The sequence below is a fragment of the Bubalus kerabau genome, chromosome 1, assembly GCF_029407905.1.
Source record: "Bubalus kerabau isolate K-KA32 ecotype Philippines breed swamp buffalo chromosome 1, PCC_UOA_SB_1v2, whole genome shotgun sequence".
NCBI lineage: Eukaryota > Metazoa > Chordata > Mammalia > Artiodactyla > Bovidae > Bubalus > Bubalus kerabau.
Window position 1 is genome coordinate 253,257,812 of NC_073624.1, and position 20,512 is coordinate 253,278,323.

The 20,512-nt window shown below is 38.9% G+C and overlaps 1 long non-coding RNA gene across 2 annotated transcripts in view; it reads left to right on the forward strand.

The window, feature by feature from the left end:
• Positions 1–20,512, forward strand: part of LOC129638800 (uncharacterized) — a 225,056-nt gene that overhangs the window by 65,082 nt on the left and 139,462 nt on the right. The window contains exon 5 of one of the 2 annotated variants that reach the window (XR_008708040.1): positions 19,196–19,211. The exons of the other annotated variant lie outside the window; for it this stretch is intronic. This is a non-coding gene — a long non-coding RNA (uncharacterized LOC129638800). Of the gene's footprint in view, positions 1–19,195; positions 19,212–20,512 lie in introns of those variants that run through there. 2 annotated transcript variants of the gene reach the window in all.

Genomic DNA, 20,512 nt, shown 5'->3' on the forward strand with positions numbered 1-20,512 from the left:
GATTTCAGTAACAATACATGAATCATCTATCTTAGGGGGTAATTAAAGATTTCACTCTTAAAGTACATAGATTGATAGAGGAAATTGTCTTGTGATGATCTTGCTCCTGCCTTTACCTCTTTTCCTGAATAAACCCCACTCACTTTTAAATGCACGATTCAATAGTCCTTTGTCTACCATCATCATGATTGTTTCTTCCATTTCCCATGGTTCTATGTTAGAACCTTTATCATTGCACTATAAACAGTGAATTAACCACAAAATGTGTTCTTTCTTGGCATGTAGATTTTCTCTTCAAAATCATATTTTAGACATCTCTGAATTTTCCAGATAAATTACTGTATCCCCAGAACAGAATGCTAAATTAATATTTGTTGCAATGATATATGGATGGATGGATGATAGATGGATAGTTAAATCACCCATGAGTTATCTGGGGCTGTTTCAAAGAGTAGTTTATCAAGAATTCATAACACTGTCTAGTTTGGGGAATAGAATATATTCACTGGGGGAGTGGAGGTTGACCACAGTTTCTCAATGGATGGGCCTGAATGATGTCACCTGATCAGGAAATGTATCTCCTAAGGCACCAAAAAGAGATGGGTGATGATGAACTCTTTAAAAATGGATTTTCTAAAAATAATAGATTTCTCTTTTTTTCCTAATTTTACTGAGGGTTTACATTGTTTCCTTGCCATGACAGTTCTTCCTTCCTCCTTTATTCTTTATATGAGGTTTATTATATTACCAGAGAATATGAGATTAATCATGTCATGAACGAGCTAGAGTTCTTTGCAAGATTTTATCTCAAAAATATTGAGATGACTGGCTTAGAGAGAAAAAAATAATGCCTGGAAAACAGTAGTTTGGATACCCATGACCATCTCCACCCTAGCCTTGACTTTTACTCTGAAATGGTAAAGTCTTCCTCCAAACAGAGGAGTTTATGTACTGACATGTCTTACTGGAAAAAAATAAACAACTCAGCCCAGGTTTTATTTGCTTCATGATGCATCAGGAAACATTAAAATTCTCAGTGTCTGTGACAAGTTATCAATTAATTGATCCTAACTTGGCATAATCGCAATTAATTTTTTCTTAATTTCTCATTTAGGACATGTGCTCCTCTGTAACTGGAAAGGAAATTTTTATTGCCTAATAGATTCTTAGCACTAATTAAGGTTATACAATTATAGTTCAGTGAACTAAAAAAGAATGCTACTGAGAAAATTAGCACACTATTTAGGGTTTTAAATATGAAACAAATGCTTTTATTCAAAGAACATCGGTCTTTTACAGCTCTTTTTTAAATCAGGGAATCACTCATTTCCAGCTATATACTCCTCTGCCTCATCTTTCAATTTCATGACTCTCTCCTTCTGCTCTGGTCCCCTTTGAACTATTTTCAACCCAGAAGTCAAAGTGATTCTTCAAATTGCAAATCAAATTATGTCACTCCTTCGCTGAAAACTTTGTAATGACTTTTCGTCACAGTCATCCCTAAAGGCTATCACTGTCATTTTATCTAAGGCTGTAAGAAAGCCCAACCTCACTCTGGAACAAGAAACTCTTTCTTCCAAGTCTCCTTTCTACATAAACATCCTAGAGAAAATAGCCCAGAACAAAGGCAGTCAGTACGTCTGATCACAAGTTGTCTGGAAATGTGAGAGACACATGGAAAGTTATTTCTTAGCAACTATGCATTTTATTTTTCCTGTTTGCTGCCTACCTCCCCCATTACATTTTGAACTCCATGAAATTAAGGGTGTTTCTTCAGCAGCTAGGAGAGTATCTAATAATAGATATTTAACAATGTGCATGTTGATCAAATGAATGAATGGCTAGTGCTTCACCAGAGGTTACAAAGGAAGCTGGCTGACAACCTCCTCAGTTCAATGATGTGAATATAAGGTAAGCTTCTATCCCAGCTAATACCGATTCTGTCCACTACTGCTTAGAACAGTGTCAGGCTCTTAGTAGGCACTCTGTAATTACTTGTTGTATACATATGATTTATTATAAGGAATTGGATCATGTGAGTACAAAGCTGAGAAGTCCAAGATGTGCAGTAAGCAAGCTGGAGACCATGAAAACTGATGATGTCAGTTCCAGGGCAGATCCAAGGGCCTACAAAACCAGGAGAGCTGGCAGTTAAGTTCCAATTTGAGTCTGAATCTGAAAGCTGGAGAAAACCTAGGTCCTGGCTCAAAGATTGTCAGAAAGAAAGAATTCTTTCTTTCTTAGCTTTTTTTACTCTTCAATGGATTGGATGAGGCCCATCCACATTGGAGAGGGCCACGTGTATTCAAGCTGCTTAGAGGAAAAAGTGAGGGCTAAGGTCAGGTAATGGGGTAATCTGTAGGATCAAAATTTTGACCAGGGTGAAGAGAGAATGGGGTGAGGTAGGGAAATGCCTTGGGGTTCCCCCTGGGTCCGGGAGATACAGACTACCTTGCGCTTATGGAAACATCTGTGTTCTCTTCTGCTAACCTAGAGAAGGCTCTGAGAAGGAGACTTCCTCTCTGTTCTCTGTGCTGGGGAATTTTAGATAGGAGCTTCCCTGGTGGCTCAGCAGTAAAGAATCCTCCTGCCATGCAGGAGATAAGGGTTTGATCCCTGGGTCAGGAAGATCTCCTGGAGAAGAAAATTGCAACCCACTCCAGTAGTCTTGCCTAGAGAATCCCATGGATAGAGGAGCCTGGTGGGCTACAGTTCACGGGGTCGCAAGAGTCGGACCTGAGTTACCAACTAAACCACCACCACCCATCTCTCCAGCTACTACTACTTTCTTTGTTACACCAAGGGCCTCAAACTGGAATGGGGAAGGGAGACAAGGGTCAATCTATTGAGTGAGAATGGAAACCAGATTAATCGAAGGACTTCACTATGATGTACTTGGTCCTAAATATATCACGAAAAGAACCTCATTAGAAATGTAATAAAGTTTTACATTTTGAAGTTAAAACTTTATTTGAAAAAAAAAACTCATCCAGAAGCACACTGAAAGTGTACCCATAAATAATGTTTAACTGAATATCGAGGAATGGAACTCAAAACTGGCAAATTCTGATAACTTGGAAGTTGAGGAAGACTCTCCTGGAGTATGTATCCCATTGAGTTTGTAGGAAAATGGACAAAGACCCTAGAAACCATCTTGGGCCCAGCCAGACACACACATAAAACTAACCATAATCATTGTATGGTTCTTCCAATTCTTTTTTTTTTTTTTTTTTTTTCATTTACAAAGCATTTTATTATTATTTGATTTATTTATTTTTTTAATTGAAGGATAATTGCTTTACAAAATTTTTTTGTTTTCTGTCAAACCTCAACATGAATCAGCCACAGGTATACAAATTATAGTTCCTCCAACTCTCAGTGAGTACTAATAAATAAAAGTGTTCCAAGGATTTGGTGAGTTCAGACCACTGTGTTCTGGATCATCTTTACCACATGCAGCACTTAGGTGATCAAAGGTGACAGAGGGTTGGTCCTATTCAGTGAATCAGCGAATCATGGCTGAGGATGGTGATATGAACAAACTCATGCTAAAGTAACTGAAAATAAGGAATTCAGAAACACAGGGAAGACTACACAATTATCTTTAAAAGGTAGGAAGGATGCATGAAGATAATCTTGATGGGTTTGATTGCCCATGAAGTTGACATGGTGACAGAAATAGAAGCAACTCTGCACTGCAAAAACATAATGTCCTTGATCTGTTTTTATTAAATATCTGAAACATTGGCAAGTGCTGAGGTAATGAGACCCAAAGCAGGCAAGTTCTGGTAGGTTCGAAGTGAAAGAAGGGAGATTGGTTCTGGAGAAAAATGGGCAACGACAACGTGGGGACAAGCCACCAGTGTGGCTAATAGTGCTCTTCAGGCATGAGCCAACATCCTCTTTCCTCACATAAAGAGCCACAAACTTGGCTTGCTTTTACCATCTGTCTTCTTTTTTATCATATAAAAATGAAATTTTTAACTCTCTAGTAACTTATAGAACTGCATCTCATTTTATTGTTTTCCTTGGGCTCAGAGTACTTTAAGATTCTTTCCAAATAGTTCTTTTAAAGAAAGTGCTGTTCAATATTTGATTTTTCCCCCATATGATACAGTAGTACCAAAAAATAAGTCAGAGTGAAGCTCTAAGTAAACACATTATTAGAGCTATTTACTTTTTTTAAAAATTAAAGTGTTTTGCACAAAAACTATAGTTTCATATGTACGTCTATGTATTTAAAGAGTACATTGCAATCATTATCCAGGTGTCTTCTAATAAAAAATCTTAAAAAGTTTGTACTGTTGCTTTTTCGTTCTGAAGGAACCAGAGTTTCACGTGTTGAAAAGCACCCTAGGTTATTTTTCTCTGGGCAAAAAAAAAAAAAAAAAAAATAGCTTTGACTCATCAAAATCTCACAATTCTTCAATTCATGCAAAGCTCTAGCTTCCCTTTTGGTAACTTATTCATGACTTCCTGAGAGTGGCCAATCTCCTAGGTACAAGTGACTAGATTTCTAGAAATGGTGCCCCAGGGAGTCATCATTTTGGCCTGAAAATCCCATTTCCAGGGGTAGAACATCAGGAATGGTGGCACACCCACTATGAGACAAACATTAGTAAGGAACTGAAGCATTTGTGCATGAAAATTTTTTTCCTAAAGTGTTTGGATGTAAAAACAGAAAAGTTGTACTAAGTTATTCAGTAGCTGTGGTCATGTACTGTTTGGTGGAACAGGATTAGGCAACTACAGACCACCAGTGCTTCTGGGATTGGTCCCTATTGGGTAATGGTTTAGGCTTGGAGGTAAGACCAGAGTTCAGGACTAGCCAAAGCCAGTTACTAAGGGTCACAGTTGAAAATCCCAAGAACCAAGTGGCATGGATAACAGAGTTAGAATTGTGATCGAGCAGTCATAATCGGAAACCGATAGAAACAAATAAATCAGATTGGGACTCTGGAAGTAAATATAAGACAATCTGATAAAATTTGGCCGATAAAGACTTGCTTGTTGAATTTACTTAAAAAAAAAATACTGGCTTCTGATCATCCTCAGGAAACTCAAATGATAGTTGTGGGTATATATTTAAAGAAAAATAATGGGGAATTAACATCTTTGGAATGTCAAGCCTTTGCATCCATGAATATTGCTTTACTTATTCAAGTCTGTTTTTATGTTCTTCATTCAAGTGTTATTCCTCCTCAAGTCTTTCTATCTTAGATCTATTCCCGGCTTCATGGTGTTTTTGTCATTGCTGTTGTTTTCTGTAACTGAAAATTTTTTCTGTTACATTTTTAATGGATTTTTATTGGTGTGCGGGAACTGTAATTTTGATGTTGACTTTGTATCCTGCACAGTTAAATTTTCTGTTAGTGAAAATCCCACAATAATCTCTTAGGCAGCCAATACATATAATTTTGTGTCTTCATTTCCAATATATTGCATTGGCTAAGATTTACAGCACAAGAGAGGGATTAACATCACTTGTTTTTTAAATGTATTTTTAAAAAGTCATAAATGTTGAATTTTATGAAATGCTTTCTTTCTGCATCTATTATGATGTGGTTTTACTCTGTCACCTGTTCGTTAGTGTGATACTTGATAGTTTTCTATCACTGGACTCTTCTTGTATTCCCAAGATAAACAGAATTAGGTCATGATGTATTATTTGATACACAACTTTATTCATTTAGATAATATATTATTTAAGGTTTTGGTATTTATATTTTTGTCGGATTGGTCCCTAAATTTGATTTGGTTTTAAAATGTACTTTATAAGTGTAGATCTGTCTTTTTCATCCCTAGTAGTATTTGTGTTTTATTTATTTTGTTGATTAGTCTTATTTCTATTCTACTGTGTTTTTTTTTTTTTTTTGGCAAATCATGTTTCGATTTCACTGATCATTTTTTAATTTTTTTTTTATTTTACTAATACCACTTCCTAGCTTTATCATTTTCTTACTTCAACTTTCTTCAGCTTTATTTTGTTTTACTTTTCCTCAACTGAAATTGTAAAAGTAAATTTACTTGTACTCAATTGAAGCATTGAGTTAAATGCTTAACTCATTTAACTTCTTAGAAAAATCAGTTTCAAAATACTTTCCTTTTCAAAGAAATCAATTCATACATTTTTCTTTGTAGTACTTTCATGCCATTTGCTTCTAAGTGTCTTATTATTTCCATTGTAGTTTCCCCATTATTCTATCAGCCACTTAGGAGTGCATTTTAAGGTGTGTGTGTGTGTGCACGCACATGTGTATTTTCAGATATGTTTACTCTAATGTAGAAAAAGTCTGTATAATAACATTTGAAATTTTTTGATATGTCCTCTATACTTTATTTTCTGTCTTTGTCTCATGGTTTTAAGGTTACTTCTACCTATTCTTAGAGTCCAGAACTAGGTGTTAAGATTATTTTTTAAAGCTTCTTCCCTGAAGTTATATTGGAAGATACAGAAAAAAAAACAAAAAAAAAACAACAAAAAAAACAGTTCTACAGGTCTCTTGATTTAATACTTGATCCTAACTATATCTGTGTTCATTGCCTTCCTAAGTTAGCTGCTCCATGAAAACAGTAACTGGAGGAAATGATTGGGAGTAGTTTTGTGTTGTTGTTATTTTTAAGTGTGTTTTATGGGAGAGAAATGCCTTTCCTGTCTGCTGCTTTAAGCAGTGGTCACTGACTCACCTGAACGGACTCACTGACTCACTTAGTGTTTGGCTACCCACTCCCAGGAGCTGAACTTTGGCTGTTTCTGCCTACTCTTGGACACAGGGTTCTGATGACCAGTGTCATCAGAACTGATCCCATTCAGTGTCTTGAGTTTTTGTTTTGTTTTGTTTTTTCCTTCTGTTTCTGACTCAAGAAAAACTCTATTTTACTTTTGTTCCTACTATCCCATTTTTGTTTTTCCTTTCTATATTTTATTCCTATGTGTTCAGGTCAGAGGGAGTTCATCAAAGCATAAACTTCCTGCATGCTATTGACTTAACTGCTTTTATGCTTAAAATATTTGGAATTACTTTTGTGTATGGCGTGAGATGAACATCTAACGCTTGTTGTGTTTTCTTTCTCTGTCTCTTTTCAAAATGAAATTAGTACCTCCTTTATTTAGTAATAAATGATAATTCAATCTGTCTTGTGAGATTTAAAGTACCACAAATTGATGGCCTCTGGCTGAAATTGATTTGGAACTTACAGAGCTTTTCTGAACTTTTTTTTAACTTTTGGAATTAAAGTCACTTTGAAAGGGGCACAGTCTTTGCAGTTAGATACAGTCCACAGCCTTCTCTCTTGTCTTACTGGCTTTAAGAGCTTCTGAGTGTGCAAATTCTTAAGTAAAACACAGTCTTTTACGTTTCCAAATCATGGATTCCATTATTTTGGACTCATTAGTGTGAAGGATTTTGAAAATTTTATTTCACATAATATTCCTCCCCTCAATTTTGCCTGCATATAGCTTTACTCCCTTCAGATTGCAAATGTATCTACAGAAGAAATGGTTAATGGCCAGTCTCAGATTCTGCATAAGTATTGGGAGCAATAAATGATCTTTTAAAGATCACTGAACCTTGCTTGGCCTTTACTCCCTCATCAGTTAAAATGAGAGATATGGATTATCTGACCTTTGAGATTCATGCAGCAATGTAGCTGGGTCTATATCCTATATATCAGTAAAAATATAATAATACTAAACAGCACTTGAGAGAGCCCACCATATGGTGTGTAACTGGGTGTGATGCTTTGTCTAATCCTGTTAATTTAAAATTCTTAAAAAAATCATTAGTGAGCTGGAAGATAGGGTGAAGAACATATTAATTACATAGGCAAATGATGCTGTTGTATATAAGGATATGTTGCTAATGTGAGGGAAAAGAGAAATGATAGGTATGGTTTATTACCTGTACATGATCAGAGCGAAGGACCTGCTGACTAAAATGTACACATTTCTGTTTGTTATTCTAGCACAAATTTTTCTTAATGAGCCAGATTCTTGAATTGTTTAAATTGTTCCCTTAATTCTTCCCGGCTGTTGGTGTACCATGCCCTGGAGTGTCAAAACTGCCTTTGATGTTACCCTATTGTCCCAAATGTTATACTTCTTAAAGTGTAGTTTAGGCAGTTGAGAAGATCTGACTCGATTTAATGTTCAGTTTTAGGTATCAGGGGCTTTGGCACATTATCTTGTTTTCTCCCTAGAGAGTTAGAGTAATTGCTTTAGGAACACCGAAGTGTTAACATGCTTAGCATTATTTATCTCTGCATTAGGCACGCATAGGACCTAATTAGCTGGTGGGAGCATCAGAAGCTTCATTTTCAGTTTCTAAAGAAATCGAGTTAAAAAAAAAAAAGAAATCAAGTTTTATTCTCAGTCCTTTGCGTTTCTTAACAAACTTCTCTTTAGCCTTAATGATCCATTCACCTTCTCAGAAGAATATTAAAGTGTTAACAATAAAATATCCCAAAGAAATAATTTTGTTGATTTCTAGTTTTCCTAATTTTTTAGATTTGCTGATTATGACATAATTTTGGTTACTTAGTCGTTCATCCTTGTTGTTATTGTTGCTGCTACTGTGTTGAGCATCAAAGCAATTTCAATGGTTTGGCTTTTAATAAAACATTATTATTAATACTTCCAGATGCCCTGAAATGTTTATTTCAGTACACATGCTCACAGTTGCTGTAGCTCAAGTTCAAGACGAATATATCATTCTGTTATCAAATATTTGCCCTTTACATTCCTTTCCCTTCCCTAGGTTTTGTTTTAATTTTGACTGAAGCTAAAGTCACATCTTGGGTAACTTCCCCCACAACCCCCAGCCCCCATGAAAAATAAGAAGACAAGTTCCTTTCATTTTTAAGTTTTACAGTTATTCACTATATAGTAGCTGAAAAGAAACATAAAAGATAGCAAACTAAACCATATTTGAGTAGATTTTAACACATTTTTATCTATTTTTCTTTCTTTTTTTTCTATTTTTCTCTTTAAGGATAGAGAAGAAATATTTTACATTTCTCTTTTCTTACTTTCCTCAATGAGTGACCATCATCAAATATCCTTTTTTCCATTTTTATACATTAAGCCAGTATTTATTTGACAAACCATTTCTTCTCTTCGGGGGCTTCCCTCATAGCTCAGTTGGTAAAGAAACCGCCTGCAATGCAGAAGACCCTGGTTCAATTCCTGGGTCGGGAAGATTTGCTGGAGAAGGGATAGGCTACCCACTCCAGTATTCTTGGGCTTCCCTTGTGGCTCAGCTGGTAAAGAATCCACCTGCTTATTTTGAACACAAGTAATGTATACTCATTGTATACATTCCTGAATAATATGAATTCTTGAAAGTACAAAAAAGATTAAAATAAAAAAACAATGAAATGAAATTCCACCCATATTTATACTCCTCTGTGGTACCTACTGCACCATTTTGCCTGTTTATGCATTGTCTTCTACAAATCTTTCTTCATACACAGAAGGTTCACAAGACTTTGCTCAACTTAGCTATTGTCTTTGAAGAACGGTGCCAATTGCCCGTCAAGATATGTCTATGACTCTGAGTTTTAAACATTTGAGTTTCCTTTAAAAATAAAACAGATAAATTACATCATTATTTGGTAGACAAGCTCAGTCAAGGCCAGAGTCACCAGGATCAGGCTTCTGAGAACTTGAAACTGCAATAGAGAAGTGCTCTAACCATGTTAAGTTGCAGGTGGGCAGTCAGAGACCAGTGCCCATGGACATGCACAGCAGCTCAGTCTTCTCCAGCAAGGCCACACACCTGAAAGAAAACTAACCACTGCCAGACCATAAACATTAGTGAAATAGCATTTTACTTCTTTGGCATCAAACATTAACTTACCATTAAGTATAGCCCTCTAAGTTATAATCCTAAAAAATCATAAAAAGTAATCAAGTTGGAAATATCTTAATTTGATTAATCTTATAATTTCTCTCCAAAATATTCTGAATTTTGTTGCTGGTATCCAGTTATGCCCCAAACATATGTCATGTATGCATAGTCGAATCAAGTACAGGATTTCACAAACTGAATCTCCTTTATCTTCTCCCTCAAATCATGTTTCATATGACTAAAACTCTCAGCACAATGTCTACTGGCATTGTCCTGTGTATACAGAACTGTGTGAGATCAGAGAACATCAAATGGAAAACAATGGGTCAGACTTGGCTCACAAGTATCTTTTATTTAGGTGTGAATTTAAAAAAAAAATTGCTAATATTTAAAAACTGATAGAGTGCACATAAATGTATGGATTCCTTGCTTTTCCAGAGACCAGACAATAATTGGAACTATATTCAAATCTAGCAACAATAGACTTAGATTGTCTTACATATGGGGTGCACACTCTTTTCTGCCCTCATCCCACCACCTCCAGGCTTCCACATCTGCTGCTTTTACTCATTCACCTCTATCTGCTTCACAGCTACAGCTTCTCACTGTGTCACTCTGGTTCCCCTTACCACTGAAGCTCTTCAAAGGCTCGTGGTACGATCACACTTCGCAACCCATTATTTTTCTTTCAGTTCAGTTCAGTCGCTCAGTCATGTCCGACTCTTTGCGACCCCATGGACTGCAGCATGCCAGCCCTCCCTGTCCATCACCAACTCCCGGAGTTCACTCAAACCTCATGTCCATTAAGTTGGTGATGTCATGCAACCATCTCGTCCCCTTCTCCTCTTGCCTTCAATCTTTCCCAGCATCAGGATCTTTTCAAATGAGTCAGTTCTTTGCATCAGGTGGCCAAAGTATTGGAGTTTCAGCTTCAGCATCAGTCCTTCCAATGAACTCTCAGGACTGATCTCCTTTAGGATGGACTGGTTGGATCTCCTTGCAGTCCAAGGGACTCTCAAGAGTCTTCTCCAACACCACAGTTCAAAAGCATCAATTCTTTGGCACTCAGCTTTCTTTATAGTCCAACTCTCACAGCCATACATACTGGAAAAACTATAGCCTTGATTAGATGGACCTTTGTTGGCAAAGTAATGTCTCTTCTTTTTAATATGCTGTCTAGGTTGGTCATAACTTTCCTTCCTAGGAGTAAGCATCTTTTAATTTCATGGCTGCAATCACCATCTGCAGTGATTTTGGAGCCCGGAAAAATAAAGTCTGACACTGTTTCCACTGTTTCCCCATCTATTTACCATGAAGTGATGGGACTGAATGCCATGATCTTTCTTTCCTTAGACTTGTTTCTACTTCTGGAATGTTCCTTTTGTTGTTGCTGTTTGTTTCCACGGGTCCTTTCCCTATTTTCACAGTCGCCTCTTGTCATGCCTTTATATTCCAGATAAGCCATCGACAGTATCCGAAGTTTTTTAGAGTCTTACTACACCTTACAGAATTCCTTCAGCATGTGTTGCTTCCTCTCCTCAAAACATCCTTGTTTGTTGGGGGCCAGCGTGAGGCACTCTGCCCATGGCAAAGGTCATGAGGAAGGAGGCTCAACATACGCAAAGGCGTAATCGAGCCTCAGGAGTCCCCCTGGAAATCCTCGAGCATCTACCCCCATAACCAGAGCCTGCCTACTTTACTACTTTGTGCTCTCACCTACACCTCTGACTTTACGGGGGGCTGTCCCCCACCACCTCTTTCGGAGAAGGAGTTAACTTAGAGCTCCAGTTAATAATAATTCCTGGGCGTGATAGGAGTGTTTCAACCTATAAACTCCTCTGAAGGTTCTCTAGCCTGCCTGACAGGCTTGTCCGGCCACATGTGATTGCTCACAGCCTGCCAACCGTGAGAGGCACGAGATGCTTTAAACCTTCTAAAAACAGGCTCTTTAGAGAAGTTAGAAAACTATTAGTATAAGTATAATGGGCTGATTAGAAATTGTATTGGTGAAGGATTTTTCATTTGTTGAGCCAATGTTTGTTGCTAAGTCTCCACATCCCCCGCCCTTACACACATTAATGAATGTATAGAAGAAATAAGTATTAACCTTTGATATTAATCACGTTAGACCTTAGGCTAAGTAAATTCTTTCCTTAATTAAAACCCACTACACCCTCACCCTATAGGAATGTAACTTTATTTGGGTGGTGTCTGTTTCAAGAATAATCACCCCTGGAGAAATAAGTGTTCTGGTTGACTGACCACTGTCACAAGGAGAGGATCATAAATTGTCAGCAGGCCCCCTTGGCCAGAAGATGATGTAACACCCCTAAGACCTCTGTATACATTTGTATGAAGCACCTGACTTTGATAAAAGTCAGGACTGCTGACCCTGCGTGACTTTTGTATAACATCTCAGTGTATAAAAGTAGACCATGGAAAATAAAGAATTGGGATCAGTTCTTCGAAAGACTGGTCTCCCCATGTCTCTCTCTCTCTCAAATTCTGGCCGAGTCTCCATCTGGAGTGCAGAACCCGCCATACTTACTAATTATGCCTGGGCTTCTAAGAACTGACTGGGGAGGCCTCAGTGTCTCCTCTCCTTCGGGAGAACGGAAAGACGCCTGCGGCCTACGTAAGTGGTGCAAGCTTCTTGTCTTGAAGTTTTATTGGTCTCCCGCATAAACCAAGCTACTCAGCCTCTTTTTTCCACTGAATTTTTCTACTGAGCTATCCTCATTCTATTACTCTCTATATCTTTGATGAATATGTAAATAGTCGCCAACGCCGTCTCCCCTTCGAATACCCTGGGTCAGGGTCCAGCCCCGGCACTTGTTCTCCTCATCCGTCCTTAAATATCACATCATCATCCTCTGGGAATCTGTATCCGTGCTGCATTTTTCTGACACAGCCTGTCCCTCTACTAGCTGGGTGAAGGGTTTCTCCCTTCATCTGCCAGGGTAACTGTGGACACAGTTCTATTAAAACATGTAACCCTTTATAACTCTAGAGTGTGTGTGTTGATTTGTTTATGTGTAGCTCCTTGGTCTCTCAGCCCTGGACTCGTTCCTTGAAAGCCAGGACCAGATATGTCTTGGTCCTGGCTCAGTGTGTTCACACTCAACAATATGCTCAGCTTCATAGTAGGAGTGGAATAAAGGAATGAGAAGGAAAGTATGTATTTAAAGATACAGCGTGTTTTGAGGTTTGATTAAAAAAGAAAAAAATTGAAAGTCGCTCGGTCATGTCTGACTCTTTGTGACCCCATGGACTATACAGTCCATAGAATTCTCCAGGATACTGGAGTGGGTAGCCTTTCCCTTCTCCAGGGGATTGGAGGTTTCATTAAATCATGCTTTATTTGATACCTTTTAACTCTGAATATTCACTGAAAGGACTGATACTGAAGCTCCAGTAGTTTGGCCACCTCATGTGAAGAGATGACTCATTGGATGTTGGGGAAAACTGAAGGCAAAAGAAGAAGGGGGTGGCAGAGGATGACATGGTCAGATAGCATCACCGACTCATTGGGCATGGATCTGAGCAAACTCTAGGAGATAGTGAAGGACAGGGAAGCCTGGCATGCTGGCAGTTCATGGAGTCTCAAAGAGTTGGACAGAACTTAGCAACTGAACAACAATAACAACACTAAACTCATACTTCTAACATTTGATGGCATAAGATTTCTCCCATTCTCTTCTCTTCCCTTCCTTCTTTTCTTCCCTGACTTTTACAGGTTGAAAACATATTCGTGTACACACACACCCCACATACACATACCCACCACTCACACACATATCCCACTATTGCCATTACTATCACATACCAGACAAGAGTACTTAATAAGTATTCACTCATTTGGAATGTTTCAGTAGCATAGAAATAGAGATCTAGAATTTGCAATATAAATACAGACTTATTATGTGCTATAGTGTCTTATATAGTTCATTCAATTTTATGTTTAGAACTTGCTCCAAAAGTAAATAATAATAATTAGAGGAAGCATTTCATGTAGAAGTAGAATGAAAGGAAATTCTGAATGCTTAAAAGATCCTGCTAATTAGTATGGATTGTATAAATGTGGCTGCTTTCAGAAAAGAGATTTGGAACTTTTAGATAAAGCTGCAAAGCAGTAGACTACAGAAAACTTCCTGATTACAGTATCATGTCTACTTGCAAACATGGGCTGTGAATACCCTCATCTGTGTGCCTACTTGGGAGCTGTTTGTCTTTATGGGACTTTACACAGCTGACAGCTAATGCAGACGTTTAAATGCAAAATCTGACACTGATGTTTTCCCCCAAATGACACTTTGATTCATAAATTATATGAATGCGGGTAGCACTATTCATTTATAAAATAATGCAGCTATCACTTAGTAATGCAATTCAAAACATCTTTCACTTTATTTAGCCATTTCCAGCCCCATTACATGTGACGATGAAGAGAATAAAAATTGATTAGACAAAGAGTGAAAGTGGGCAAAAGCATTTCCCGGCATGTTGCCTGCCTTGTGGCAAAACGATGGAGCCAGAGCATTTTATTTCCTATTGAGGAGATGTTTCTTGCTTAGGTGGCCTGTTTCTGATTAAAAGCATCTTTATAATATTGCATTTCACTTCCATAAAAAGAAAAATATGCTCTGTGCCAGGAAAGAGTAGTACTAGTTGCAAAAAAAGAAAAAGAAAAAAAGAGGTTAATGTGGCAAGACAGGATATCCTTGCTTCCAAAGCCTATAGGATGGCTGGTTTTGAAACCAAAGCAAATCTTGTCTGTTAACTTCTCTATATTGGGTCAGTAATAAAAGTGGTAGTGGTAACTATAATAATTGCTAAGATAACAATAATAGCTGTAATTTTGGGGACTTTTTTGAGTACATTATACTACAAATAAATATATTATTCATAACTGTCAAAGCAATCTTGAAATGTGGAACCATTGTCCTAATTTACAAATGTGGACTCTGAGCCCAGTTAGGTGACTTCCTGGAGGTGAGAAGTGAGTGCCCAAGGCTAGACTAGGGCTGTCAACCCTTTCTCTCTCCTTGTACCTACAGACCCGGGGGCTGAGGTGGGCCTTTGTGAAAACTAGGAAGCTCTCGTTGGCTATCTTCCTGAGAGTAGTTCGTGGGTCTGTGTGACGGGGGCACTCTGTACTTGCTTCCATACACTTTTTAGACTTCTAAAAAAAAAAATATCTTGCTGTTTAGAATTTTTTTTTTAATTTTATTTTATTTTTAAACTTTACAAAATTGTATTAGAATTTAAAAAAAAAAATATGTATTTACTTCTTTGGGTGTGCCAGGTCTTAGTTGTGGTACACGGCACTTTTAGCTGCAGTATGTGGGATCTAGTTCCCTGGCCAGGGGTCGAACCTGGGCCTTCTGCACTAGGAGTGGGAGTCTTAGCCACTACCAGGGAAGTCCCTGTTCATAATTTTCCTTTTGAATTTTGGGGAACTGGTCTGGATGCAGATCTGCTCTATTTCAGGAGGGAGAAGACATATCCGTCTCTCCTGTGTATGTGGGGGTGGCATCCTGGCAGGTCATCCATTGTGGGAGCACTCAGGACATAGCTACTGGTGTCCTCGTTCACAGGTGCTGCCTGAGGAGCAGCTCAAATTGGAGTTCAATGAAAAATAGCTTGTTATAAAACAAGGGAAGTAGTTCCCATTTACTTTTTCAATAAGTGATATTAGGTATGGGGACCTTGCATTCTGAGCAGAAGGCTGCTAATTTCTGTGTGATCTTTATCAATAAGTACAAACCCCGTGAACAGCGTACTGCCAGAACACACCTCAGGTGGCTTGTGAATTACACAGCCAGATGGCCTCTGCTGCCCAAGGACTGTTCCAAAGTCATATACATTCTTTATTCATTAATTTCAAATTTTGCCTAACATTTTTACAGGCATAAGGCTTTTCTGCAAGGGGAAAAAAAATCCATTTTAATGAGAAGAAAAAGAGTACATTTGGATATTATTCATTCCCTAGGAAAATACAGTCCTCTATTTATATATAAAAAAGATTAAATGCTAAGATAATATCTATGTTCAAAATATATTCACAAAGTGTTTTTGCATCTCATTTTTTTCAAAATTGTCTTACCATTATTTCCCTCTTACTAAGATACTCTGTCTTGTTAGTAGCATACAGAGACCCATAGACTAAATTTTCTGTTTTAAATATTACAGGAAACTTATTGCATAGAACTGCTTTCCTTCTCCTCTTTTGGTTTATTTCTTTTTCTTAATCCTATATGATCCTGATATTATACTTTTAGCCAGTTGGACTCTTTACCAGTTCTATACAGGAAAAAAAAAAAAAAAAGGTATTGAGTTGGAATCTCAGGCTGAAAATTTGATAGTTGGAAGTAAAGAAAAGGATTTAAGGAAACATGGTCAACATCAGAAAAACTTTGTGTTCAATAATAGCACTGCAGGCGGATTCTTTACCAACTGAGCCACCAGGGAAGCCCAAGAATACTGGAGTGAATTGCCTATCCCTTCTACAGCAGATCTTCCTGACCCAGGAATTGAACCGGAGTCTCCTGCATTGCAGGTGGATTCTTTAACAGCTGAGCTTCCAGGGAAGCCCTCAATATAGACAAAAAAAAAAAAAAATCATAAAATAATGGCTGCAGAAAATCTTTCTTTCTTTCAAAACTCCACCCTCAGGAATTCTCTGGAGGTCCAGCAATTAGGCCTTTGTACTCTCACTGCTGAGGGCCCAGGTTTGATCCCTGGTTGATCTCTGGAACTAAAATCCCACAAGCTGTGGGGTGCACACGCACAAAATCCCAGTCTCAGCTTGGGCTTATCACTATAGTATAATTTCTGAAGCAACTGTCATGGATATATTATGAAAGGGCAAAGGAAATGGAATCAGATCTTTTTTGCATTTATATCAATTCATTAGATCTACATGCTCTTCCCTCTGTTTTGTTTAACCTGAAAGGGGTATTTTTGAAATTAGTGACACAGCACAGATGCCTGTCTCATCAGTTCATCCAAAGGGCCTCTGCACAGCCCAAGAACAGACCATGTCTGTTCTACCCCCAAGAGGTTTCATTCTGTTTCTCTCTCTTGACCTGTCCCTATTCCTGCCCTCTGGGGTCTAGCACATGACTCTCTTTTAAGTCTTTTCTAGGAAGTCCAGCCTTCCGTTGCTTGAGAAAAAGTGTAGCACTTAATCACACATTGCTTAGTCCTCTGCTATGTTCCTCTGTTGAATGAGTCTTTCTGCAGCACCTAGACTGTAGGCCCCTTGAAGATAGGGAAACTGGTGTCTGTATCCCTCAGCACAAAGTGGAGTGTGAGCACTCAGCAGGAACTCTTTGATTCAGAGCCTGCTTTCTGCTACTTTATTATTTAATCGAGTGAGATTCTGCAGGGCATAAACTACGCCCTTGAAACCAAGGCACCCTTGGGAGCTATATTAACTTAAGGCACCTGGGCCTTATTTATTTACTGTTTCAACATACTGAGTTAGCTGTACCATCAATCACACCATCTGACAGTCCTAAAAAAAGCAGTGCTTCTTCTACATTTTTTGGCTTTGCTCCTTCTCTTATGACCTTTTGGAAGCAGTGGAGAGGGACTGGAAAGGAGTGTTTCTCATGCTCTGTCAGCTTCTAGAACCTGAATCAGAAAACTCAAGGAGAACAAGAATTCCTTTTGTCATACACTTAAAAAAAAATAAAGACATATGTTCCTATAAGTATACAGAATTCTAGTATTTCTTTGACTCTTACAATTAGAGGCATGGAATGAGCTGGTGATATTTCCCTTCAGGTGACATTTGTCCAGTTGGGTCTGTGGCTATGTTCCTGCTTTCTGTTTTTGTATAGAAGCCATTGGGTTACAGTTGTGTCTGAGATGACTTGGGTGAGTGTTTGGGAGCTGGTTTAGGGGTGAGTCGTCAGGAACTCTCAGCCAAAGTATGTTTCCAATGAAGCATTCTATATAGTGCTTCCCTGGCCTCAGGTTTTCAGGGAGCTCTGAGTTAGGAGGATGAATCTAGGGGCAATGAGCTCAGGGTAAGAGTAAGAGGGGCAAATTAACCCCAGGACAGAACCACTACAAAAATAGCCAACCTTCAAGAAGTGTACAGATTTGAGATGTATCCAGGTTAAGTGTTGAAATACCCATTTTTTGAAGGGGGTCTGTGCAGAGACAAAAAAAAAAAAAAAAATCAAACTTATTGTGTGCAAGGAAGACAGAAAGCTGGGTCCAGTCCAGCAGGAAGGGTCTGCTAGGAGCTTTGTGAAGAGACTAGGATAGTGGCCGCTTTGCTTGAACTATGACAGACCCTGGTCCTAGCAGAAATTTGGGGTGAGAACCTAAAAGAGCGTTAGGTAGATCAGATACACATGAAGGGATCTGAAGTCTTCTGCTCTTATGAGTCCTCTGAGCACCAAATGTATCCTGAAACTGGAGGTGAGGGGAGAGGGCATCAGGCAAGTGGAATTCCTGATGTTCTGTGCTGGTTTATGGCAGCTCTCAGGCTGCTACGTGACCTGACTCTCATTGCCTCAGCGTCCTGCACTCAGCCCACATTTATCCTGGCCTCAGGGCAGGGCAAGTGTTGGTGGGAATTCTTATAAAGACTCCCGAGAAATCAAGTCAGTTTGACTTTCACTTGAAATGGCATGAGGGTGGCCCCAGACTCTTGGGCCCAATCTAGTTCTTGGGTCTGCCCCAGAGCGAACCCACACCCTCAGTGTCTGAATTATCCGGACGGGTCTTCTTGCTTTCAAGACCACAAGGGCCCCTCTCTAGGCAAGAGCAGACTCCAGGATTAGCCTCAAGCAAAAATGTATTTCTTTGGCATTCATCTAGGATGGAAATAGCCTACCCAGGCCGGCAGCTGTGCGGTACAGCACTGCTCAGCCCAGCACATTCTCCTTTATGTATGACTTCAGAGGGAGGGTGGGAAACTTAGGTGGAGGCTGAGGGGAGAGGTTTCTCAGAAATGTCAGTTTCACAAAGCAGCTCTTTTTCTCAGTCGAACAACTTTGAGCCTATTGCTTTCATTTCCCTCAAATATCTATCAGGGCTTTGTAACTTATGAGCAAACAAACTGAAACAGAAAGCCATTTTCTAAGTTAATTTTATATTTGGTACAGGATTAGAAACCAGGCTCTGTTCACACACCAGCTATAGCCTGTAGCACAGAAACTGTGTCTGCTCTTCCAGCCCATCGCAGGGATGTTCAGCTGGAAGGGGATTAAGCATAAGAAAAAAAAAAAAAAGGTCAGTTTCTATTTGTAGGTAATTCTCAATGTCCCCTCTCAGAATCTCAATGACTTCTTTCTTATTTTCTTTTCCATGTGTCTCATGGCCTTAAGACTCATTGGAAACAGGAACGTCCTACAGTCTCATCAACAGCCATGGATCATAGCGCCACTCACTCACATTTTACTGCAGTGTCCTGAGCTGCCCAGTCACATCATGCTAAATTTAGGGTTTAAGTAAATAGAGCATTTTGGTTGCAGTGCTACTAGAAAGCAGCTGGAATAAGGATAAATGGATCTGCTGCTTTTGTGTTGCTGTAATGGGAAACATAATTTTGCATGTTAACTTTTGTTTGTTCTTTTTTATTCTAAAATATTTTATGGGAAAGCAAAATATCTTCCCACTGTAGCAATGGGGCGACTAGCCTCTCATATAAATTAATTTCTTAGTTAATATTTTTAAACTAAGCAAATACATAATACTAAGCAAATACATTTTCCTGAGTGGTTCTGAATAAATTAAATGTATATCCATTACTAGTCTCCAAACCAGAAGTACCAAGCTGAAACAGTGGTCATCCTCTCAGCCTCTTTAGAACCCTTGGCTCTATTCTCTAATGATTCATATGGATGCATCTTGCTCCCCAACAAGTATCTTGAAGTGAAGGACTAATGTCAAACTTCCTAAGACTCTCTGATAGCACCTGCCATTGACCTTGGCACACAGTGAAGCCATCAAGAAATCTTTGCTAAAGGGATTGCCCTTGTTGACCTAAAACAATAAACAGTAAGTTCTTTTACCAGCAAAATGGGCTTATTCAGTAATAGCAAAGAATCGCAGTTTGGAAAATGCAGTCTGTGGTGAATCACAGGCAAGTCCGGAGACCAAAGGAGAGGAATTTTCTTTCACAGAGAAGGGGGAGGTTAGGAGGAGCTGCTGTAAAGAGACAGTCCATTGGAGGCAATTGGGAGTTCAAAGTGTAGTGGCTTTTCATTGGCAGAGTTGTGACAGCCTCTCATTGGCTGGGTTGTTGCTGGGTGAAGAGAAATTCTTCCTTCCTCTGGCGGGGTTGTAAAGTAGTAACCTTCTTATTGTTGACGTTGCAAAGTTATCTCTCTCTCTCTCTCTCTCTTTTTTTTTTTTTGGTCTGTTCAGTTCAGTTCAGTTCAGTCGCTCAGTCGTGTCTGACTCTTTGCCACCCCAAAGCACGCCAGGCCTCCCTGTCCATCACCATCTCCCGGAGTTCACTCAGACTCACGTCCATCAAGTCAGTGATGCCATCCAGCCATCTCATCCTCTGTCGTCCCCTTTTCCTCCTGCCCCCAATCCCTCCCAACATCAGAGTCTTTTCCAATGAGTCGATTCTTCGCATCAGGTGGCCAAAGTATTGGAGTTTCAGCTTTAGCATCAGTCCTTCCAATGAACACCCA